The sequence below is a fragment of the Neltuma alba genome, unplaced genomic scaffold, assembly GCF_004799145.2.
Source record: "Neltuma alba isolate B1F8T4 unplaced genomic scaffold, ASM479914v2 tig00010873_pilon, whole genome shotgun sequence".
Lineage (NCBI taxonomy): Eukaryota > Viridiplantae > Streptophyta > Magnoliopsida > Fabales > Fabaceae > Neltuma > Neltuma alba.
Window position 1 is genome coordinate 226,155 of NW_021635664.1, and position 26,645 is coordinate 252,799.

Below are 26,645 nucleotides of genomic sequence, written 5' to 3' on the forward strand. Positions count from 1 at the left end.
AAAGGAGGCGAGCAGAGGCATCCTGAACGGCGGAATCACCGAGCCACCAGGAAATCGAACATCGAAGGTAATGCTTCTTACTACCTGACTTAAACGCGATCGGTAGATCCGGGCAAGGGATTGAAAGTTTTAAAATTTTAACTTGATTTCCGCTGCGCGTCGTCTTTCAATTCCCTACATAACCGCCCAATATGCTTTGTGTTCCAGCTCCACTGGCAAGTAACATGGCTTTCTATAAACCAGGCGGTAGGGAGACATGCCAATGGGCGATTTGTATGCAGTCCGGTAAGCCCATAATGCTTCTTCTAAACGTGAGCTCCAGTCCTTCTTGGATGGTTTAACCATTTTCTCCAGAATATGCTTCACTTCCCTATTAGATATTTCAGCTTGACCATTGGTTTGGGGGTGATAGGCGGTAGAGATTTTATGAGTGACACCAAATTTGGACAACAAGTTGTTGACTATCCTATTACAAAAATGTGTTCCTCGATCACTCACTATAGCCCTAGGAATCCCATACCTATAGAAAATATGTGATTTTAGAAATCTATGAACAGTTGGGGCATTATCTTTTTTGCAAGGTATAGCTTCAATCCATTTGGATACATAATCTATAGCTAATAAAATATATACAAAACCAAAGAAAGAAGGAAAGGGTCCCATAAAGTCAATTCCCCAAAGCTCAAAAATCTCACAAAATAGAAGGGGTTGTTGATGCATCTCATGTCTTTTTCCCAACCCCCCAAATCACTGACACTTGTCAAAAGATCTACAAAATGTAAAAGAATCTTTGAAGAGGGTAGGCCAATAAAACCTAGAATCTAAGACCTTCCTAAATGTCCTCCTTGCACTAAATTGACCACCACAAACCATGGAATGGCAAGCTGAAATAATAGGTTTAAAATCCTCCTCCGACACACACTTTCATATCACTTAGTCACTGTACATCCTCCATAGATAAGGGGCATCCTAAATGTAGTACTTTGACTCACTATGAAGCTTTTGTGCCTGAAATCTAGACATAAAGGGAAGAGTGAGTCCAGACATGAGATAATTGACAATATTAGCATACTAAGGCTCTATAGTAGCCACAGAACATAAAGCTGAATCGGTAAAAGAGTCACAAGTCAACTCAGAAGAATCTACTCCCCTTGTGTCTTCCAGTAGCCTACTCAGGTGATCGGCTACTTGATTCACTGCCTCAAGTCTATCCTTAATCTCAATGTTGAACTCTTGAAGCAATAAAGCCCATCTGATCAATCTTGGTTTAGATTGTGGCTTTTTGAGCAAACAGCAAATAGTTGCATGATCTGTATACACAACCACTCGAGAATTGATTAGATATTATCTAAACTTGTCTAAAGCAAATACAATGGCAAACATTTCTTTCTCAGTGGTAGTATAGTTAACTTAAGCTGGGTCAAGTGTCTTAGAGGCATAGGTCATGACTCTAGATTGCTTATCCTCCTTTTGGCCAAGCATAGCACCCACTGCACAATTAGAAGCATCACATGAGAGTTCAAAATGTAAATTCCAATTGGGTGCAGTCAAAATAGGAGGTGAAACAAGCATATACTTGAGAGTATCAAAGGCATGTCTACATTTTTCATCAAAATTAAATTCAACATCCTTTTTAAGAAGAGTAGAAAGAGGCAAAGCAACTTTACTAAAATCTTTAATAAAGCGCCTATAAAACCCTGCATGCCCAAGAAAAGATCTCAAATCTTTAAGACAGGTGGGGTACGGCAAAGATGAGATAACTTCAATTTTAGCCTTATCAACCTCAATCCCCTTGCTAGAGATGAGGTGACCTAACTGTTGGAAATTGTGCCCTAGGGGCCAATCATTGTGTTATGAACATTGTTGATTTATGAATTTCTTAATTATGTTATCATATTATTTGCATGTTTACTGTGATGACTATCCTTGGATAACTTATGATTTTATCCTAAATGTCCCTGGTCGGTCATCAATATGGGAGCAGAGATGAAATAAGACCAGCATGACTTTGAAGATGTATAGAGATATAAATCAAAGTCATAGGCACATGTAAGAGTATAAGGTGTTGAACTGACCTGCTATGAGAGAGCTGCATGGGTTAATTCATAAGCTTCTCTCATATACAAACCATGTCACTAGGCCTTTTGACCTGAGATCATCATGAATTCCTACATAAGAAACGCTCAGCTTTGACCTAGTCAAAAGTCACTTTTGACTAAGTGATCATAAAGACTATGTTCAGGCTTAGTGGTTTTTTATATGGAGGAATGTGAATGGTCAAGATGGAATTTGTCCCTCACATTCGTAGAGAGATATTACTGGGCCTCTTGATGAGTGAGTCTGAGAAATGTATGTCCATACTATAATGGAAAGGTAGTTCCATTTCTATACTCAGACTACTCAGGGATTGAGAAAGTAACGGTCAGGAGTAGGAGGATGATGTTCTCCATGCCTCATCCATGACCAAAATGTCGTGTGACAAAAGGGACATGATATGGTTGTATGAAAGGTTACATCGTTCATCGGTCCTCATATGATTTGGGTAGTCGTGATGTCTTATTAGAGACCGCTTACGACTTGTGAGTCATTATAGTAAATGGCCCACTGCCAACTTCATATGGGCCTACAGGGTTGCACACAAAAAGATATGGAGGAAGAAGTCATGGAGAAGAATCCCTCTAAGGCGGTTGTTGTAGATCAACTAGAAGTTGGTTCAACGCTTAGAGAGGAAGTTAGCTACAAGGCTGAGGAATTATCACTGGTTGAAGGAAAGGGGAGTAATTTGTTCTCTCTTGAACTTCATAAATTGATTCCTTCTATTGTGTAACCACCTACACTTGATTTGAAACCCTTACCACCTACTTTGAAATATGCTTTCTTGAATCTAATGAACAACTACCTGTTATAATTGCTAACTCACTATCTGAAAGTGAGGAAGAGAGACTCTTGTCTGTTTTGAGGGAGCATAGAAAGCTGAAGTGAATGAATATGGAAGACAAAGCCTAGTTGGAAGGATTCTTTGAGCCTTTATATTCACTTCTGGTGTGTGCATTCACTTATTTCTTATGCTCTCTAGAACTTGTCTTAGTTCTTAATCAAGACCACATCCAACATTAGTACTCTTGAACATGATTGAGGCATTCATTCAAATTAGCTACTTAGACCAAATGGCTAAACCCTACACGATTTATCCCTTGTTACCCATTTGAGCCTTTTAGCTGAATTTTTCCATTCATTTCACTCTCAATTATAAAACTTCTTTCCTACAAGGATGCATATTTCATTTCATTCATTTTTTTCTTTTCTTTCTTTTACATTTGCATGTTTCTTCTTTTTTTTTTTCTTTTTTTTTTTGCTTTTGTTTTTTTCAAAGCTCAAGTATGCATCTCCTCATATCAATCCATCAATTGAATCCATCAAAATGCTAGTGAATTCTGAAAAGAATGAATGAAATGAAATATGCATCCTTGTAGGAAAGAAGTTTTATAATTGAGAGTGAAATGAATGGAAAAATTCAGCTAAAAGGCTCAAATAGGTAACAAGTGATAAATCGTGTAGGGTTTAGCCATTTGGTCTAAGTAGCTAATTTGAATGAATGCCTCAATCATGTTCAAGAGTACTAATGTTGCATGTGGTCTTGATTAAGAACTAAGACAAGTTCTAGAGAGCATAAGAAATAAGTGAATGCACACACTAGAAATGAATTAAAGGCTCAAAGAATCCTTCCAACTAGGCTTTGTCTTCCATATTCATTCACTTCAACTAAAGAACACATCATGCTTAATCTCTATGCATTAGAGCATTTCACTTCAAGATATTAATTTCCAAATCAAATCAGTCACAAATGTAACATTAGAATTCTTGAAGCAAGCTTAAACCTTCAAAAAGTTGTTGAAAAACTGAGGTTTTACAAAAGACACAAAACACACTAAAAACACAACATTCACTCCCCCACACTTGATCCTTGCATTGCCCTCAATGCACATTTGAACAAAAGATAGCAAGGAAAAATGGGCAAGGAAGGAATGGAAAGAAAGAACAAAATACTCAAAAACAAACTAAAAATAACCTACACTTGCTACTATTTATGCCCCCCCACACTTGTTCAAAAATGGAGTTCAAGAATGAAAATAATCAAATAATCACAGACTAAGGTATGTAAGGAAGGGGACAACCTGAGATTATGGTGGGTCAAAATTTTCCTTGTAGATTTTGAGTAGGTGGCCATTGACCTTGAAAATCTTGCCGCTCTTCTCATCTAGCAATTCTATCATACCAAACTTGTGTACTTTAGTGACCAAGTATGGTCCTTCCCATCTAGTGCTCAACTTCCCAGGTTTAAATGTGAATCGTGCCTTGTACAATAACACTTTATCTCCAACGTTGAAAGTCTTCCTTAGGATTTGCTTGTCATGAATCATCTTCATCTTCTCCTTGTAGAACCTAGAATTCTCATATGCTTCAAGTCTCAACTCTTCAAGTTCTTGCAATTGCAATAATCTTTCCATGCCAGCAGAATCAAAATCAAGGTTACATGCTTTTACAGCCCAAAGAGACTTATGTTCAATCTCAACCAGTAGGCGACACATCTTACCATAAACCAATCTATAAGGAGACATGCCTATTGGGGTTTTAAATGCAGTTCTTATATGCCCACAAAGCATCATCTAATCTGGCATTCCAATCCTTCCTAGATGGTTTAACTATTCGTTCCAACACCTTCTTGATTTCTCTATTTGCATTTTCAGCTTGCCCATTACTTTGGGGATGATAAGGTGTGGATGTCTTATGTGTCACACCATACTTAGTGAATAACCCTTGTAGTAATTTATTACAAAAATGAGTGCCATTATCACTAACTACTGCTCTAGGAATGCCAAATCTAGAAAAGATGTTATTTTTTAGAAATTTTGAAACAGTGGCAGCATCATTCTTTTTGGTTGTTATGGCCTCTACCCATCGTGAAAGGTAATCAACTGCAAGAAGGATGTATGTAAAACCCATAGAAAGAAGAAAGGGGCCCATAAAATCAATACCCCATACTTCAAACACCTCACAGAAAAGCATTGGGTGTTGGGGTAATTCATGTTTCTTAGTTAGGCTACCAAATCTTTGACAAATATCACAATTCTTGCAATACTCATAAGAGTCTTTAAAGAGTGATGGCCAATACAAACCAGCTTCCAATATTTTTCTTGCAGTCTTGTTAGCACTAAAATGACCTCCACAAGTTTGAGAGTGGCAAGCATGCAGGATGTCTTGAAATTCTTCATTTGGTATACATCTTCGGATGATTTGGTCGCTGCATACCTTCCAAAGGATTGGAGGATCCCAGATATAGTGTTTAGACTCACTCTTAATCTTCTGCATCTAAAAATGAGACAATGAAGAAGGAATTAAACCAGCAACTAAAAAGTTGACAATATGATAATACCAAGGTTCCATGAGAGACAGGGTAGAAATAGAACAATCCTTAAACTCAGAATCTTGCCCTTCTCAATTTGAAGAAGTGTCAGCCATGTATCAACAAAGATCCGGTCAATAGCAGCAAAGGAACCCTTTCTCCAACACTTACAACGAAGGATGGAAGGATCATCCCAATTTTAGATGGGGAGGAGGGGAGAACAACAAGGAGAGGTTCATGCAAAACAAGTTCCAGCAACGTCAACATTCAAAACAAGCTATGGTTCCCTCCTAAACTACTCAAGAAGTTGGTAGTTCAAGGAATGATGACATTTCCCTCTTGTTGAAAAGCATGAACAGTATGAACGCTAATTTTAGTACTATGACATCTCAAATTGATAGAATTAATAAGCATACTGTAACATCCTAATTTTTGGGCCTAGAAGTATCAGAAATAGCCTGAATGGGATAGGCTACTAGACCCCTTTTTAGTAGAGGTCTTAAAAATGAGAAAGAAAGTTAAAGCAGTTTTAGGGACTAAACTGCAAAGTGAATGTTTTAAGGGGCTAAAGGGTAATCAAAGTTAGAGGCTCCAGTAAAGTCTCAAAGGCCCAGAAAGAGAAAAGAGGCTAGATACAGACCAAAGGTTAAGTTAGAAGCCTCAAAGAGATTGTTTTATGAGGTTGAGCCTAAGCAAGGGTAAAACCGTAAATTTAAAAAGTTACGGCCATCAGGGGTAAAAATGGAAAGTACTTAGAAAATTCTAAGAAAATCCCAGAAAATGGGAAATAATATTCTAAGACTCTTTTGTGAAGAGAGATGACAAAAATACCCCTGAGGTAACTTAAAAGGAATTTATAAGTTTATGGCTAAATTTGAGATGTAGAGGTAGATTTAATTGTTTGAGTCATAAGAAAGCCTCAGAAAATTATGGTAAAATGGGGATGTATGATCTAAGAGACTATAGAAAATTATAAAATTAGTCTCATCCCCAGAAGACCAGCAAAATGGCTTTAAGAATACTTAAAAGCCAGTTGTGCCGAAAAAGGGCATTTTAAAGAATGATTTTTAAGTGGGGCTACAGGTTGAGTTATGACCTGAGAAAATTCACAGATTTTCTCTAGAATATGAGGAATTTTATGATATTTTTGGATGAATTTTTGGAGCTCTGGATTGAATAAAATGCTCCAGTTAAATATTAAATAATTTTGTTCCCTAAATAGGAGACAAAACCAAAGAAAATATCTAAGAGCCATCATGACGATGCTGAGTCAGCGTGCTGAGTCATCAAGCGTAATCATGACACCGACGAGTCATCATGCTGAGTCATCAAGCGTAATCATGACACCTACGAGTCATCATGCTGAGTCACCAGAAGATATTTATGGACAGCATAAAAATCAGAACGCAGTACGGGAATATTTTAGACAGTCTTTTGTCTGCTCGTTATAGTGAAATCTCTACTGTGTGACTCAGTAAGGTTAAGTAGCCTGTCAGTACAGCTAATTATTTTCATTTATGCTCCTCTGAGATGGCGCCATGTATGTACCTTTTATTGGCCAGAATTTTAAGAAGAAGTTGTCCCAACGGTACAGGGTAAGTCAAGACTCGAAAAGTATCTGATATGGTGCAAGATTGGCTTGATAGGTGGAGAAATAATTAAGAAAATATTTTTACACAAATTTTCCATTTATTTTCTCCCTATTTTAATGCCATGAATGATGAAAGGACATGAAAGTGACAAGTGTACGATTAGATAAGAAAAAGAAAATATTACGTGTACGGCTAGATGGAAGACACGTGTATGGTCAGATGCAAGACACGTGTGCGGTCAGATTAAAGACATGTGGCTTGATGATGTAAGCATGATGTCATCATGATGAGGTAAGCATGATGTCACAGGACACTTGTCACCGTAAGATCAAAAGAGAAAATGGACGGTCCAGATCGAGCCACGTATTTTTAAGATCAACGGTCCAGATTCAGTCTGCTTTTCTATAAATACCCCCTCCCCTCCCTACCATTTCGTCCAAGCATAAGGAATCCATGGGGAAGCTCTTGAAAAATGGTTTCTAGAGAGAGAAAGAAGAGGGAGAAAGAAAGGCCAAGTGGTTCCAAGCCAGATCAAACTCTAAAACAAGGTATGTGATGGTTATAGCACCTGATTTCATGCCTATTTCGGATTAGTTACTGTGTGTATCTGATTCTAAAATTTTTCATGCTTAAAGTACACTCTATGAGCTTTAAATCCATAGGTAGAACACTTCATTTGGGTATGTGTACGATTTATGGTGATTTTTCAAAGTTAGGGTTTGAAATCTGGAAACAGTGTTGAACTTTTGGAAGAGTTTCGAGTTCCGTACATTTTCGGTACTGTTCGGTGTAGAATTGGTTCCTGAAACTATTTGTCCCTTAAAGATAACTTAAGGATCTTTCAGTGAGACTTGGAACCACTCAATTTGGATTTTTCTAGAATTAATTATGAATTTTCAAACCTGAGCAAAAATTCTGGAAATTCTGCGTGAACAGTACCCGCGAAGCAAAATTTCCAAATTTGGTATTCTTGAATCTAAGGCCATCTAAAGTGGTCCAAATTGACAAGAAATAGATCTTAAGGATGGGAAATGATAAGATTTATATTAGAAAAGTTAGAAAGAAAACCCTAAGACTAAGAGAAAGGGTTGAGGTTCAAGAAAGCTAGAATTGAACTTTATGTAATCTAGTGGTCCTAATGGATTGTATGATCAATGTGACTATGTTTAGGACCTTTGGAACATCCAAGAGGATGTTTGGTGATGTTGACTGAATGTCCACATGGTTGGAAAGACAAGGAAATCAAAGGAAAAGCAAGGGGAAAGCCATGTTACAAGGTAGTGAACTTACCTATACTGTGTGCTTGATATGTATGCTTGCATGATGTGATTGTGTTGCCATGATGTGACTAAGCTATGATGAAATGTTTGAAAAGTTGTGTTTGCAAGTTTATGTTATGTTTTGCCTTGGTAATATGTTATGGAAGCATGAAATGCTTTAGCTTACTTTCCATGGCATTCATGTGTTAATGTTATAACATGTCATGCATGTGCATTATGTCTTGCATGCTTATGGGTACTGTTTGCTACTGAGATTCTCCCGAATCTCACCCCTCCCTAACCAACCATTTAGGTCAATCAATGATGGGCAATAATGGCATGAGAAGCAAGGAGAAGTAGCAGAGAATTATTCTTGTTAATGGATGAGACTGTTGATAAATGTATAATTCTACTATTTTGTGAACTATGTTATGGATGCCAATGATGCCATGTATTTAATTATAATATTTATGGCCTAAATAAAAGTGTATGAGCATGAACGGGAAAGAGTAAGGCCATGTTATGTATGCCAAAGAAATAAAAAGAATTAAAGAGATGTTAAGGGATAAAACGTAAGTCCTGGAGCAGTGAGTTTGTAACTCTAGTTTGACCTATCAAACGAGTGAGTTAGGTCATAAGATTTGGCAAGCAAAGAGATATGATGTTTCTCTTTAAAATGAGGGGTAGTTTGCCCAATTTCGATAACCGAGCAGAAAGTTATGCCTTTCCAAAGTTAGGCAAAAATACAGTAAAATCCGAAAATGACCACATGAATAGTAACTTTTTCAAAGGAAATTGAGCTCAAATTTCAAGGCAATCAGTTCAGAAACTATTTTTCCTCAAAATTTTATCCAGAGAGCTTTCTTTAGAACTTGGAATCACTCAATTTCAATTTTTCTACAATTAGTTACGAATTTTCAAAGTTTGTCACATTTTAAGGTGACAATGAATAGTAACCCGTAAATGAAAATTTTCAAACTTGATTTTTCATCAATTGTAGCCTTCAAAAGTGATTCCAAATACTTCCGCAAGGAAAGTTAATTGATTTAAACATGAGGTGTTACACATACCACTGCATCTGATGCAAAAATGGCTGCTATAGAGAATAGGGTTGAACAATGGAAGACTAAGACTGCAAATTTGGCTAACTTTGTTACCCAAATTTCAGATAATCTCAGCAGTTTTCAAGCAAAAACAAGTGGAGCTTTGCCTTCCAATACTGTGATTAATGCCAAGTCATTGAATTCCATAAATTTGAGAAGTGGAAGAAAGGTGACATTCAATGAAAATGATGAAGAATCTAACTTGGAGGAAGATCATTGCACTAAAGGGAATTTTGTCCAGAAAAAGAAACCACCAAGTGTGGAATCTGAGAGCTTAAGAGAGAAGCAACTTCTGCAAGGAAGAAAAGAAGCTGGAATTAGAAGTGTAACTACTGAACGTTGCACAACTCAAGCAGGCCCTTCAACTCAGGATGATAAAGGAGTTCATGAAGCACCATTAGGAGAGAATTTGGAGCAACCTTCTTCAAGAATTTCAGAGCCTAACCAGGACAAAGAAAAGATGGAGCAAGATAAAGGTAAGGAGGTAAGCTTGAAAGATCTACCTTTCCCTAGAGCTTTTATGTTTGGGCAGAAGGTTGCAAAAGAAAAACAAAATAAAGAAGTCTTAGATTTTTTTAGTAAAGTAGAAATTAACATCCCTTTACTGGATTTGTTGAAGAAAGTGCCTGAATATGCAAAATTCTTAAAAGACATTTGCATTAACAAAAGAAAGTTTAAAACTAATGAATTAGTGCAAGTTGGCCCTAATGTTTTAGCTCTTTTTAAAGCTCAATCAATTGAATCCATCAAAATGCTAGTGAATTCTGAAAAGAATGAATGAAATGAAATATGCATCCTTGTAGGAAAGAAGTTTTATAATTGAGAGTGAAATAAATGGAAAAATTTAGCTAAAAGGCTCAAATGGGTAACAAGGGATAAATCGTGTAGGGTTTAGCCATTTGGTCTAAGTAGCTAATTTGAATGAATGCCTCAATCATGTTCAAGAGTACTAATGTTGCATGTGGTCTTGATTAAGAACTAAGACAAGTTCTAGAGAGTATAAGAAATAAGTGAATGCACACACCAGAAGTGAATATAAAGGCTCAAAGAATCCTTCCAACTAGGCTTTGTCTTCCATATTCATTCACTTCACCTTTCTATGCTCCCTCAAAACAGACAAGAGTCTCTCTTCCTCACTCTCAGATAGTGAGTTAGCAATTATAACAGGTAGTTGTTCATTAGATTCAAGAAAGCATATTTCAAAGTAGGTGGTAAGGGTTTCAAATCAAGTGTAGGTGGTTACACAATAGAAGGAATCAATTTATGAAGTTCAAGAGAGAACAGATTACTCCCCTTTCCTTCAACCAGTGATAATTCCTCAGCCTTGTAGTTAACTTCCTCTCCAAGCGTTGAACCAACTTCTAGTTGATCTACAGCAACCGCCTTAGAGGGATTCTTCTCCATGACTTCTTCCTCCATATGTGAAACAACAATAGGAAACCTTTCCCCAAGGGAATCATCACTGACAATAGAGGAATCACAGTCTAACTTGGAGTCAAGGGAGGAAACCGAAAATGTATGTGGGATAGAAAGCATGCAATTAACCACAGTACAATCAAGGCATGTAATATCACCACCACATGAGCAAGTAGAAGGTGTAGAGTAAAGAGATGAAAAGGAAGAAATGGATTCATTCTCATCAATAGAATCATCAGTGTAAAGATCAGAATAGAAAGAGCCATTTTGCAATTCAACTTCAGAGTAAGCATCCTCAACAGCAATGTCTATCATGTTAACCCCCAAAAGTGAATAGTCCTTATAAGGATGTTTCATTGCTTCATATATGTTAAAAGAAAGTTTATTATCACCCACCTCCATAGTTATGGTGCCCTCTTTCATGCTAATCATGGTATTAACAGTCCTTAAGAAAGGTCGACCAAGGATGAGTATAGTGCCATTTACAAGTTCAGAAGACATGTTAAGCACATAAAAATTAGTAGGAAAAACCAATCCCTTAACTTGGACTAAAATGTCTTCAATAATGCCCTCAAGATACCTAATAGTCTTATTAGCTAGTTGGAGCACAACAGTAGTAGACTTAAGAGTCTTGACTCCTAGAGAGGTGTATACAGACTTAGGCATGACATTAATGGGTACATCTAGATCTAACAGGTCTCCCCCTATAGTAACCTTTCCTATAGTGCAAGGGATAGTGAAAGATTCAGGGTCTTGACACTTTACAGGAATTTGGGGTTTAAACAATGCAGACACATTAGAGGGTAATTGAACTCTTTCATTAGGTTTAAATCTCCTTTTTTGAGTACATAATTCTTTTAAGACCTTAGCATACTTAGGAATCTTTTTAATCAGGTCAAGCAAGGGTATATTCACTTCTACTTTCCTAAATGTCTCAAACAACTCATGATCTTGCCTATCCTTACTCATTTTAACATTTTTCAAATAAGCATGAGGGAGAGGTAGTTCATTGATGTTTACCTCCTTACCTTCCTTGCTTGAGGCTCCATGATTGCTTGGCTCAGATTCTGTAGCTTTACCCTTGCCATCATGTTCTTTTGGGGCTTCTTTCAGCTTTAGCCTCATCTCCTTGGAGCTTTCAGAATGCTTGACCTTTGTAGATGATGGTGGTAGCTCATCACACAAGATTTCCTCATCAATAGCTTCATCCTCCTCTTCTCTAAAAGTTACTTACTTCCCACTCCTAAGAGTAATGGCATTCAAACCCTTAGGATTGATAACAGTGTTAGAGGGGATAGCGCTACTGCTCCTTGCTTGTTGCTCACTCATGTTGTTGGACAACTGAGTTACATAGGAGTTGATGTTCTCAGACTTAGTTTCCCACTGTTCCATCCTCTTTTCCAAAGCACTAAATCTAGCATCATTCTTGGATGAGTCTTATTGAATTAGTGAGGCTAAGGAGTTGAACTGAGTAGCGTTAGCAGCCCTTTCTTCCTTCATCAAGGCCACCATATTGTGTAGGAGTTGGTTGGTATCATCCTTGGGTGGGACGATTAGGGCTTGAGATTGGTTTTGGAACTGGGTTGAAGATGGACCAGCTCCTCCACTCTTCTGAAATCTATTTAGAGGTCTACTATCATCATTCCTCCAGCCCAATCAAGGATTTGCCTTCCATCCCTTGTTATAAGTATTGGAGTAAGGGTCCCACTTTTGATTTGGACGGCCTTGGTAGACTGCAGATACCTCCTCATAACGGCTAGACATACGCTAGAAATATGCATAACCGGGCCACAAGTCTCACAACTAGGGGCAGTAATATCCATCGGGGGTGCTGGTCTATGCACATTCATATTCTTCAATTCCGCAGTGATTACAGACAGTTGAGAGGTCATCGTGCTTTCCAACGAATCCGTCTTTGATTCCAAAGTGTCCAATCTTCTATTGTGAACTGAAGCAGCTCCCAACTCATGTACTCCTCTAGTATCTCTCACTCCATATTGTTGATGATTCAGGGCCATTTTCTTAATCAAATCCCAAGCCTCCTCAGCAGTGGAGTCTATCAAAGATCCTCCTGATGCAGCATCCAACATGCCCTTCTCTTGGTTCTTCAACCCATCATAGAAATACTGCACCAGTTGTTCATTAGGAATTTGATGATGTGGGCATCTTGAAAGCATGCCCTGAAATCTATTCCAATAATCATAGAGAGATTCGTCATAGTCTTGCTTGGCAGAATATATCTCCTTCCTCATTGATGAAGTACGAGAAGCCAAAAAGTATTTCTCTAAGACTACTTTCCTTAAGTTCCCCCAACTATGATATGCATCAGCTACGTGTCTTGGAAGGCTCATATACCACTCTCTAGCTTTGCCCTCCAATGATAGGTGGAAAACCTTCCATAGCACTTGATCGAACGATGCTCCTACAGGCTTCATACTCTGGCAGATCATAGAAAGGGATTGCAAATGAAGATATGGATCTTCTCCTGTCAAGCCATGAAATTTTGGAAGAGAGTTAATCAATAATCCTTTAATTTCAAAATTAACTTCAAAATTTGGACAAGCAGCAGTAAATGGGTCAAAATTGACATCAGATGTGGTTGCTTCCCTAATTGTTCTTCTTCTAGGGTTCCCATTATTTTCTCCCACTCTCTCTTGTTCTCCATTCCCTCTATTGCCTTCATTCCTCGCTTGGTTGGCATTGGGGTTAGGATTAGGGTGGTTAGGTGGTAAATCAGCCATCATCTCTTGATCAGTAGGCTCACTCTCACTACTTGATAGGCTAGATTCCACAGAAATGTTCTCTTGTTCAACCACTAACTCACTTGTCCCCTCAACTCTTTTCTCTCTTCTTATCTCTCTGAGTTTTCTCTCAATCTCAGGGTTAAATGGTACAAGTTTTGCTTTTCGTGGCATGCAAGAAAAAAGTCACAAGAGAAAGAGTAAACAAAATTGACTTGCAGCACACAAAGTCAGATAAAAGTATGAGTTGTGATGGATGCAAGTGTATGGATTAGTATGAGTATGTATGCACAGAGAAAGAAGCAAAAAGTGTAATTTTCAAGACCTTTCAGAATAGTTCGCCGTGACAAAAACAATGGTTGGCTACGGTGAAATGTGACAGAGGCGACCAGACAACTGAGTGCAGGAAGTTTGCCGCGGCGAAAGCAGGAGTGTGCCGCGGTGATGGTATCCCGAGAGGAATCCTTAGGTTTTTCAGAAAGTTTGCCGCAGCGAAAGGACAGGTTTGGCCGCGGCAAATTGTCACAAAAAGCTTATCAAATACTGGACGCCACTGATGCAAAGTGAAAATGCTGAAAGTGTAGAAAATCAGTATATTTGTTTGTATTTCCAAAAATGTTGATGCTATGCAAGATGGAAACCTATACTATGAACAAATATGCAACTAAACTAACTAAAAGGCAACCTAAAAGGATCAAAACTTTAATTGACAACCCAATGACACAAGCTAACCTAGAGAACCAATTTCTTGGCTCCCCAACAATGGTGCCATTTAAAAATCGCCTCGACTTGTCTTTACTTACACCTTGGGGCCAATTTCAAAATTAATCCAAGGATTGTACTATAGGCACAACCTCGGGTCGTTTCACTTGTGGAGCTGAAATTATGATCCTAGATTAACTAAATGCCATGGTTATGCAAATTGAGCTGGAAAAGGTTGGGGGTTTTCATTGAAATTTGTAATTTAGATAGAAGGCAAGAAAATGTAAATGTATTTTTGGATTTTTGGGAGATTAAGATGAAATAGATGAAATCAAGTACTAAATCAATTGATAAAACCTCTTGAAAATGGATTCTGGGCAATCATAGTTCTCTTAAGATGGGGGAGTTTTAGAAATTCATTAGGTTTTCTTGATAACAACCTCAATAACTCATTGAGTCCAATACTTACATTAATGGACTCATTAATGAAAACATTGTTAAGCTTCCCTAATGTGTAATTAAGAATGATTAATGCAAATGGTTCAATGCAATAGAAAATCAACTCATCATTAAAACATGACCATGCAAGATGAAGAGAATCAATAAAGCTACAAAGAACATATATGTAACTACATATATTGAAGTATGAAATCCAACATTAATCAATCCAACTACAAATATGAATCATCAACTAATGATTACATATCAATCAAAGTCTTTCACTAAGAATTTACAAATCCTAGACCTAGGAATTCATAAATACATAGCTAAAACTAAGATGAAACTGAAACTCCCCTTTTATGCTCTTAGAACTCATGCCAATCATCCATCTTCAAGAGCTGGAGGAAGGTGACAGTGGAAGATGAGGGATTAGGGTTCTGGTGGGAGAGATGATAGAAGATGAAGAGAAAAACGTAGATGGTGGCTGAATCTTCGTGTCTAACCTCCTTCATATCGAAAATAGGATTTCTAACCCGAATATGACGTGTCTGGGTCGATTTATGGAAGTGGGCAAGTCAAATTTTCTCGAAATGGTCGGATCTGAATGTGCTGATACGAGGGGTTCACCGCGGCGAAGGGTAGGTTCACCACGGTCAACCATGACAGAGAGTTTCATTCTTGAAAGTAGACATTCACCGTGGCGAAGGCAGAAGTGTGCCGTGGCGAACCATGGCAGAGGCTCCTCTTTTTACTCTTTGTGCCTTGAGTCTTCAACCTTGGCTCCAATCTCAGGTGTACTACACTGAAAAGCAACAATTTAAGGCATCAATTGTCCTAGAAATTAATTGAATGCAATTAATAACTAATTATGACGATTTTACCTTAAAAAAGACACTAACTCAATATATGGACTCTTAACCTAAAATAAGCTCAATTATAGCCAAAAGAGCCAGAAAATGCAACAAAACCATGGATGATGTAATGAAAAGATAAGAATAATTTGAGCTCAATCAATCACTTTGTATTTGTCCATCGCCACTAATTCCCTTGGTTTGTCATGACAAAACACACTTTTCTCTTAACCTCTGCTTGTCTTACGTAGCTTTATTTATCGTACTATTGCTTGTCTAGGCATCCGTTAAGAAGTTTAACTTAACTTCCGGCTTTACTCCATTTCTTTTGGGGTAAGATCAGGGTTTTGTCCTTACCATTATGGGACGACAATCAATTCAATCCCATTACCCCATCAACTTCATGAAAGGCATACATATCAAGTCTAAAGGCAATATAACAATGCTCATAACCAACTATACAGTTTAAACACAGATCGAATGTAATTATCCTATTATGTGTTGGTGTGAACACATGTATATCATAAGGCAACATATTCATAACCAAGCTAAGTCCTTTAAAACAATCATATGAGAGAAGAAAATGATTAGCACCCTAATTAAACAATGCAATCATTGGGAAGTTCTTAATAATGATCGTTCCTTGGATCATTTTCAGAGACTTCCAAGTTTCTTCCCCTGTAATGGCAAATACTCGTCCTTGGGTGCGTGACCTTAGCTTCTCTGTATCCTGCGGGCATTCTCTTGAGAAGTGTCTAGACTTGCCGCAAGTGCAACAAATGTTTTGCTTGATGATATACGTTCTATCACTATGACTCTTACCGCAATTAGGCATTCCCTGCTATTTAGGGGCTTGCCTCCCTTCTTACTCTTCCGGTTGTCCCATGGCCTCTTCATCTTCCTATTCACATCAGAAGAGGTACCATCCTGATCTCCCTTCTCTAACTTGGGAGTAGGCTCAATCATCAAATAATGATCTAAGCTATTCTCCTTAATTCGACAAGCCTCAATGTTGAAGTGCTTAAACTGCCTGGGAGCAATCATCTCCCTTAAGGACTGCTTTAGTCCTCTAACTATTTTCTTAATCATCCACCTCTCATCCTCTCGGTAATATAGATAACTAGAGTAGTGAGAGAGAGACGGATAAACTTAGCTAGGTACTCATCGAATGACTCGTTATCCTTCTGCTTCAGGGTTAGAAATTCTGCTTTCTTTTCATCCCTGACTGACCTCAGGAAGTACTTTTCATAAAACTACTCCGAGAACACTTCTCATGTCACTCTTGTGTTTCGAGCATCCAAAAGAGTCTTGGTATTCTTCCACTAATGATCGGCATCCTTTTCTAGCTTATAAATAGCCATTTGGGCTTTCTACTTAGTCGGATAGTCCAGAACTTTGAAAATCTTTTCCAAGCAGATGATCTAGTCCTTTGCTACTTGGATGTCAATCACTCCATCAAAGGATGGCGGATTGTGCTTGTAAAAGTGAGTCATCCACTACTAGATACTGTCGGGGTCTACTGCTAGCATTGCCGATCTGGTAAATGTTCTGTTGCTTGTGCTGTCGAGGTTAGCCACTGCCACTGCTACCGCTGCTACTATTACAGCATCTCTTTCTTGTTCTTGGCTAGCTTGTGCCACCCTCATCCCTTTAATAGCCTTTATTGCGATTCTAAGTGATCCAAAACTAATCACAGCAGATCAGGAGGGACCTTTACTTTGTGTTCTGAGGGTCTCTCTAGCAAAGCATTTCATCAGTTCTAACCAATACGCTAATTAAACAGATAGCATATCTGAGGAGCAAGAAATAAACAACATGCTTGGATTTCATTTAACAACATATGCATTCATAATATATCATTCAAGCATCAGGCATCAGTCACAGTAATATAGTTTAACATATATAGCCATCTTACAAACGTACATAGCCATCAAACATGCCAGACTAACCTACTATGGTTAACTGTAATAATACAAGTCCTACGTCAGTGCTACAAAAGTCCAACTGACTACCCAAAATGGAAAATAGTGAAACTCTCAAGGCTCTGGGTCCATTAACTCAACATCAGATCCTAATGTCTAATCCAAATGATAGAACTCATTCTACTATCAGCATATGAACAGGAGCATATCTGTCGTCATCAGGATCCAGTCTTCGGTATCTGACTCAAGGAAATGTATTCCTTACTAAGATCTCGAGGGCGTCAAAGAGATCATTGTAGCTAGCACTATCCATGCGACTACAAATGTCTCTTACACCATTTTTCCAAAGTCGAGTCTGAGGCAGTACTCTAAGCAATGCTAATATCCAGTCCATCATCCCTAGGGTGGCATCTTCCCTAGTTACATAATAGTAGAGCTTTCAAATATCCTCCAGATATCTTAGGTACACATGGGCATTCTGATTCTCATTAGTCTTAATGTACCAGTCCCTCTCCTTAAAATCCCTAGCTAGGTCCTCTATGGTGTGAAACTCTTTTATAATTGGAAGCAGTTTGACTTCACTAGGTCCAACTCCATCATCATCAGATATTTCAATGACATCAATCCTTTGAGAATCATTGGACGCAATTGTGGCTATGTCAAGCGGAGGGTTACTCTCCCATAAGTTATTATAGTAGAAATATGCTACAAGGCTATATTCCTCATCCCCATCGAACCATTAAGGGAAAGGTTCTCCTGGTCTCCTCTGGTTAATTGAACCCTCAGAGTCACTATTACGGCCACAACAAGCCATTCTACTCCGTCCTATATTATAATAACTGAACCACCTAATAAATAGATAGTAGTATTCTCCTATAACAATATGTCAATTTTCCTTTTAACTGACATATTAACTAAGCAGAGTGTTTTATCCTATGCTAGAACCTCCGCTCTGATACCAAAAATGTCACACCTTACTATTGGATCCACTTAAGGTTTAATTAAAACCATTTTAGACCACTTTGGAAGGTCTTGGGTTCAAGAATCCATGAAAAACACTGATTTTCGGATTTTTACTATTCATTAGGTAAAAATCCAGTTTTCTGGCCCAACTTCAAAAATTCATAACTTAATCTAAAAAAATCAAAATAGAGTGGTTCAAAATTCTATAGAAAGATATTTGAATTCTCTTTCAAGAAAAAATAATCTTGTGAACCAATTCCATTTGAACAAGTGTCAGAATTTTGTGAAATTCACCTCTATCTATTTGGCAAAAATCCTTTTTTCAGATTCTGAACTTTAACTTTGAAAAATCATTAAACATCGTGTAGTTGGCCATTTTTAATGTTCTACCTATCAATTTGAAGCTCATGATGTGAAATTTAAGTGTACCAAATTGTGTATAGAAAATCATTTAGTAACTTAATAAAACATGGCTCTAATTTGGCATCCTGCTTAGGGATTACAACACCAACCATAGATACTTATACATAACCAAATATATAAATATTTCCTCATAGTTCATCACCATGTTTATCCTTGAATTTACAGCCTCCCTTTTGATGATTCTGTCCCTAAGATATTAGGTTACATATGGGGGATGAGATTTCAATGAAATCCTAGTAGCAAGATCAATTAACCAAAATATCAATATGCATCAATTACAAGCATTCCAGCCTTTTTGCTATTAATAGGGAACTACTCTACCTCATACATTTAGCACTCTAACATGTAATAGCCAAGACATATAAAGCAAGGAGTATAGCTACACAATCATCATCATCATCATCATCTAGCTCAACCACATAATAGCACATGAAATTGCATAGTAATCAATGAAACACTCAAGATTAAGGTTAATTAAATCTTACTACCTTGATCTAGTACTCTTTGATTTTCTTATTCTTCTTTCTTGCTTCCTCAAATGCCAAACTCTAACATGGAAATCCATAAAAAGGATAGCAAGAATCATCAGCCATTCCACATAAAAACCAACAAATAACTCAAGGACAACCTTTGTCCCTTAAAGCTTCAACCTTTATTCTTTAAATTTTAGATTTTATTTCCTTAACTCTAAAAATTCCCTCTTAACTCTTTCCTACATGATTTTTCATGTAAATTCTAATTATCTACTTGGATTTAAAAAAATAAAATTCCTTCTTTTAATTTTGAACTGACTAACCCATTAGGGTTCAAAATTTAAAAATTACAACTTTAATTCTATGGCTTCCAACACTTGTTCTTTAGGTTTACCCTATACTATTTTCCATTTTCAACACAATGGAAGCCTCAAAACTTTGAAAAACACATCCTAGGGTTCAGCTCTTGCTTTGGTCGAAATGGTCCACATGCAACATAACAAAGAAAACACTTCAAAAATAACCTACAACCATTTGGATCTATCATGTTTTGAAGTGTTCTAGCAAGATTGAACAATAAAACTTCCCCCCTTATTATACATTTTAGCCAGCCCCAAAGAAGGAAGAAAAATAGAAATTTCAACCATACAACTCAAGGAAACAAGGCAAGGAACCATTTGGAACTGTAAACTAACCTTGATTCTCACTTGTATGCTTAAAGTTGATGCCTTTCTCCTTGGTTTCCCTTTGAAGTTCTTCCTTTTCCTCTCTAGCTCTCTCTTGGCCAAAACATATTCAGAAAAATGGGGGAGGAGGAGCTCATTAAGTGCACAAAATATCCCAAACACCAACATTTAATGCTATGCCATGTGTCAAATGCTTACTTAATCTTAATCCTCTCTCTTAATTAACTTAATGCCAAATGAAATTAATTTCAAAAGTTAAGATCCTCTCCATTGGTGGCTTGACACTTGGCAACTTTAAATCCTCTCCATTGGTGGCTAGACACATGGCCAAATGTAAACCATTTGAATTGCAAGACTCTAGTCTTGCTTTATTAGTACACTTTGACTCCAAGATTAACTTCTTTTCTATAATTATAGTATTCTTGTAACATCCCAATTTTTGGATCTAGAAGTACTAAAAATAGCCTGAATTAGATAGGCTACCAAACCCCTTTTGAGCAGAAGTCCCAAAGATGAGAAAGGAACCCAAAGCAGTTTCAAGGACTAAACTGCAAAGTAAAAGTTTTCAGGAGCTCAAGTATAATCAAGGCTAGAGGCTCCAGTTAAGTCTTAAGAGCTCAGAAAGAGAAAAGGGAGTAGAAACAGGCCAAGGGTTAAGTTAGAAACCTCAAAGAGAGGACTGTATAAAGTTAAGTCTAAGCAGGGACTAAACTGTAAATTCAGAAAGTTATGACCAACAGGGGTAAAAATAGAAGAGTATGCAGAAAATTCCAAGAAAATCTCAAAAAAATGGGAAATAATATTCTAAGGCTCTTTTATGAAAAGAAAAGACAAAATACCCCTAAGGTAGCTTAAATAGAATTTGTGAGGTTATGGCCGGTAAAAAGTATACCATTCGAGGTAATTATTTCAAATAGTAAGAGACCTCAAAAATGTATACAAAAATGAGATTAAATAGTTGAAATATTGTACCAATTTATAAAATTAGTCCCGTAACTAGAAGGCCAGTGGAGTGGCTTTAATAAATAAAAAGCCAGTTATGCCGATAAAAGGGTATTTTATTAAATGAACTTTTATGCAAGGCTTAAAGGAAGTGTTATGGCCTAAGAAAATTTATAGAAACTCTCTAGAATTAAAGAGAATTTACAGAGTAGATAGAAGAATTTTCTAACCTCCGGAAGGCTGTCAAGAAAGTCGGAGAAACGTGAGCCAAGTAAATTCAAAGGAAACTTAAGGATTAAGTTTTGATCTAATGGCTAGGATTTAATCTCCCTTCTCCTCCACCATATTTATGACACCTAGCACCTTCTAGAAGAATGAGATAAGGATGATGCAGGAATATGATGCAATGATGATGTAAAAGTCAACTTAAAGCTCCAAGATTGCCCTTACCCTTTCTATTAGCCACCAAGGGCATTTTGGTCCATTCAAGCCAGAGTTTTGACTATAAATACCTCACCTTGGAAGAGCATTTTGGTAGCTATTTGTAGAGGGAAAACTTTGCCAAAATTTAGAGAGAAAAACATAGGGGCGAAGGCCAAGAAGAAGGAACAAGATTCAAGCTTCAAGATCAAGGTATTTGAATGTTATAGCATCTGACTTGATGCCTGATTGAGCTCAAGATATTATTATCTTTTCATTTCATTATCCATGATTTTGTGATATTTTCTGGCCCTTTTTAATGATAATTGTGCTTAATTTGGATTTAGAGTCCTTATCTTAAGTTAGTGTCATTTTGAGGATTAAATTGTCATAATTGGTTATTAATTGGATTCAATTGATTTCTAGGACAATTGATACTTCAGTTTGTTGCTTTTTTATTGTAGGACACTAAAGAATGGGGCCAGAATTGGAGAACTCAAGGCACAAGAAGCAGGAAAGGATCCTCTGCCTAAGTTCACCGCGGCACACATCTGACTTCGCCGCGGCGAAAATCATCTGTTGAAGCAAGGTTCTCTGTCATGTTTCGCCGCGGTGAACCTCTCGTATCAGCAAATCTTAGACCGGACCATTTCGGGAAATTTTAACCTACCCATCCCCATAAACCGACCCATGCACGCAAATTTCGGGTTAGAAACCCTATTTTGGGTATAATGAGATCAGACTCTCATTATTCAGCCTCCACTACATTTTCTATCATCCTCTTCTCTCATCTTCCCCTCAGAAACCCTAATCCCATTTCCATTTCTTCCATCTGCTACTGCCATGGCTGAAGAACAATACCTAGTTGGAGTTGATTCAAGAGTTATGACGAGCTAAGCTTCTCAACTCTTGAATATGGTGGAAGGAGCATGAGTTCAAAGAGCTTCAAAGGGGAGTTAGCTTCATCCATAAGTTCTAGTTCTTTATTTATGAACTTCTAGGTCTTAGCATTTGTAAATTTGGGCTGAACTATTTTGATTATGGTTGTAATCAATTCTGGATGATTATCTTGTGTATTGGATTAGTTAGTGTTGAATTTGAGCTTCAATACATGTGGTTACATGTATGTTTCTATGCAACTCTTTTGATACTCTCCTTCTTGCATGGTATTATTTGATTGTTGAGTCAATCTAGGCTTGCATTAAACCCAGTGCATTAATTAATCTTAATACACACACTAAGTGAGCTTAATAGGATCTTATGAGATGGGTGCCATTGATTAAGATCCTAGACTTAAAGAGTTCTTTAAGGTTTTCCATTTAGAAAAATTGGTGATTTTTACTCCCAAAATTATTTTGAACTATGATTGCTTCAAAGCCATGTTCAAGAGATTACATATCATTAATTTCCACTACATTACTACTATCGTAGAAAAATCCAAAAACATAGTAACTTAGATTTGATTTAATTGCATTTAGTCTTGGCATTTCATTAAATGTTAAAAACCAAAAACCCCCCTTTTTCATTGCTTCTGCATAACACTTAGTCTAACCTAGATAACTAACTAAGGCTCCCAAAAGAGAACGACCTGAGTTTGCATTACTGCATAGCTTGGATAAATTTTTGAGTGAGAACCTCTGAGCGAACGATAAGAAAGGCTCTCTTTCAATGCCTATTTCAAATAATTTACTCTTTGTATCTGATTCTAAAATTTGATATGATTAAAGTACACTCTATAAGCTTTAAATCCATGGGTAGAACACTTTATTTGGATATGTGTGCAATTTATGGTGATTTTCAAAAATTAGGGTCTAAAATCTGGAAACAGTGTTTAACCTTTGGAAGAGTGTCGAATTCTGTACAATTATGGTACTATTTAGAATTGAAGTCATTCCTGAAACTATTTTTTTTATTTAAAGACAACTTAAGGAGCTTTCAGTAAGACTTAGAACCACTTAGTTTTGATTTTTCTAGAATTAATTATGAATTTCCAATGTTGAGTAAAAATTTTGGAATTTCTGCATGAACAATACCCGTGAAGCAAAATTTTCATATTTGGTCTTATTGAATCTAAGGCCATCTAAAGTGGTCCTAATTGACAAGAAATGGATCTTAAAGATGGGAAATGATGAGATTTATGTTAGGAAAGCTAGAAAGAAAAACCCTAAAACCAAGAGAAAGGGTTGAGATTCAAAAGAGCTAGTTTTGAAATCTCTTGGTCCTAATAGATTGTGTGATCATTATGACTATGTTTAGGACCTTGGAACATCTAAGAGGATGTTTGATGATGTCAACCGAATGCCCACACGGTTCAAAATTCAAGGGAGCCACAGGAAAAGTAAGAGGAAAGCTTGAGGTGCAGGATAGTGAACTTACCTATTGTCATTGCTTGATGTTGTATGCTTGTATGTTGCTGTGTACATGTTATTCAAATGTTAATGTTACATGTTTTAGCTGCTATAATTGCTATTCACAATGAGTAGATTATGTCTCCATGGCCATGCATCAAGAGGTTAGCTTTGAGCATACTAATATGTCACTAGTTAACAAGAGAATAAACAAGTTACGTGTAGTGCATTAGCATCCATCTAGCATGATTAATATGGTGTTGTTTCCTACTAAGATTCTTTCGAATCTCACCCCCTCCCTAACCAACCATTTAGGTCAATTATTAATGGGCAATAATGGCATGAGAAGCAAGGAGAAGAAAGTGGAGAATTGTTCATGTTAATGAATGCTATTATTATTCAATCTGTAATCCTCCTGTTATGTTATTTATGTTATGGATGTCTATGATGCCATGTGATTAATTATAATATTTATGGCATGAATGAAAGTGTATGAGCATGAATAGGAAAGAGTAAGCCCATGTTATGTATGCCAAGGAAATAAAAATAATTAAAGTATAGAGATGTTAAGGGATAAAACGTAGGTCCTGGAGTAGTGAGTTTGTAGCTCCATTTTGACCTATCAAATGAATGAGTTAAGATTTAAAATTATAGGTAGATCACCTCAATTGGATGTATACATAAGGAGATGCAAATTTCCAAAATTGAGGCACAGAATCTAGAAGTTCCAGATTTTACCAAATGAATAGTAATATTTATTGATTAAACTGTACGAATTGGGCAGATATAAGTTCAATTGGATATTTTTCCCTTAAAGAGCATCAAAATAGCTTTTCGTAAAATTTTAGAACACCTCAATATGATTTTTATGGAATTAGTTATGAATTTTTGAAGTTGGGCCTGTAATCTGGAACTTAAACAGTAAATAGTAACTCGAGTAATTATGTTGAAATTTTAAATCCACAGGCTTGTTTCATGATCTACTTGAACCATAACGCTTATGAATGTGTACTCTGAGGGTTAAAGGTAGGGCATTTCATTTTGGTATCAGAGCAAAGGTTCTGGCAAGTACGTAAACAGAATAAAGATTCGTGTAAGTGTTTAAACAGAACAGAGGTTCTGGTAAAGATTCTGACCACGGTATAAGCAAAGCATTTGTTCAAGCAAAGCCTGGTATGAGAGAAAACCTAATTAGAGAAGTAACGGGTTGCTAGAATTGGTCCAACTGAGGTTAAGATATTGAGATGTTTTCTCCAAGAGAAGTAGACATAGAAGAGAAGTAAGGAATGACAGAGAGTAACCTGAGAGATAGGTAGTCGCTGCCAAGAGACTCCCCTCAGGAGAGGAATGGTTGAGCTGAGAGAGCTTGACCAGGGAATGAGTCAAAGTTGAAGGACGTCTCCAGAGGGTAATAGCTAAGAGTATGGTAAGCCAGTAAGGAATAGGAGTCTAGACCCTAATAGGGAAGTAGGGTGACAACCAAAGCCTCTAGTGATTGGTTAAAGGTGCCTGACTAGAATATCACACAGTGGAGATGTTTTAATGATTAATGCCTGTTGTATAATACGATCACTTTATGATTAGTATATGACCATAGAAATGAATGGTTAAAGGTACAGTAAGCCAGTTAGAGGTATAAGTTAATACCCTAGCAAGGGATCCGAATGTCAACCTATACCTTAAGTAATCGATGTGACCTCGATAGAGGCAAGGTAACAGGATAATATGCTTGAGGTTCGTTCAAATCCTTGAATAGAGATAGAAATCCTCATGGGATAGTGAACCAAGAGAGACAGAGATTAGATGATAATGAATGAAGGGTCAATGATGACCTAAGTGCCTGACCTAGATGCCACATAGCAAGATGATTAAATGTTCGCTATGTGATGTGATGAGGGTAGGGTGATCAATACCTGACCATAAGAATAATTGGTCAAGAGGTAAAGAAAGTTAGAGAGAGTAAAGTTAGGCAAGATCCCTCTTGAGGATAAAAATGAAAGGAAATGAATAAGAACATGATAGTAGATGGTTGCATTGGGAACTAATGCACAGAGAGAGATAAGCAAGTTCCTGGTGATACCCAGAGCTCAATGATGCTTAGATACATGATAATGTTAGGGACTAAATAGTACTTTTTTATGTCCCTAAGGTATCCAAGAGCGTCCAACCATGTAACTCAGGCCATTAAGAAATCTAAGAAATGAGATTCCTATAGATAGATGCCACTGCCTATAAGATTGAATAATCTACTAGAGAGGCTCCCTTTAATAGGGATATGGTATTCGAGGAATGTACCCTAGCAGAGATTGCATATGAGAAAAGTCTTGACCATGAAGTACCTCTCTAAGATTGGGAAGTGGTTCTCTAGATCAGAGCGATGCTGCTCTAGTAAGAGTAAGCTATCCTCTAAAGGAATAAAAGGGAAAGTAAGTGGTTGAGTTGATGATGCTCCAATTAGAGCAATCTGTCCTCCTACAGGAAAAGTAGAAGCAGCCGAGGCAAGGCCCAAGACGGACCTTACCTTAGAGAGAGAGAGAGTAAAACTGGTTAAGACAACAGAAGCGTGATATGCAAACAGATGCTCCTTGAGCTTAACAAGGTACTATGGAATACTGAAGGATAATGAGAATATGATGATATAAGTCCTCTCCCGATGCTGTCCAAATTGTTGAGAGACAGCAAGGACTACAGAATCCTAAGACAAGGAGGCTGGCATTGATACAATGGCAAGTCAATGGGCTCTAGAGATGAGCCAGTTCCTAGGGATTCGAAAGGCACAAGGAAAGGAAAGTGGCATAAGGAAGCTAAAACTAAGGGCTAAAGAAATATAAAAAGGCTAAGAATTCCAGGAGTTGACTGAAAGGATTGAGTAAGGCCTAAGAAGGCAATACTGATGTCTGATTAGTCTTGGGGAATAATCAGACAAGTTACTAGCTGAGGAGAGGTGACTTATTTTATT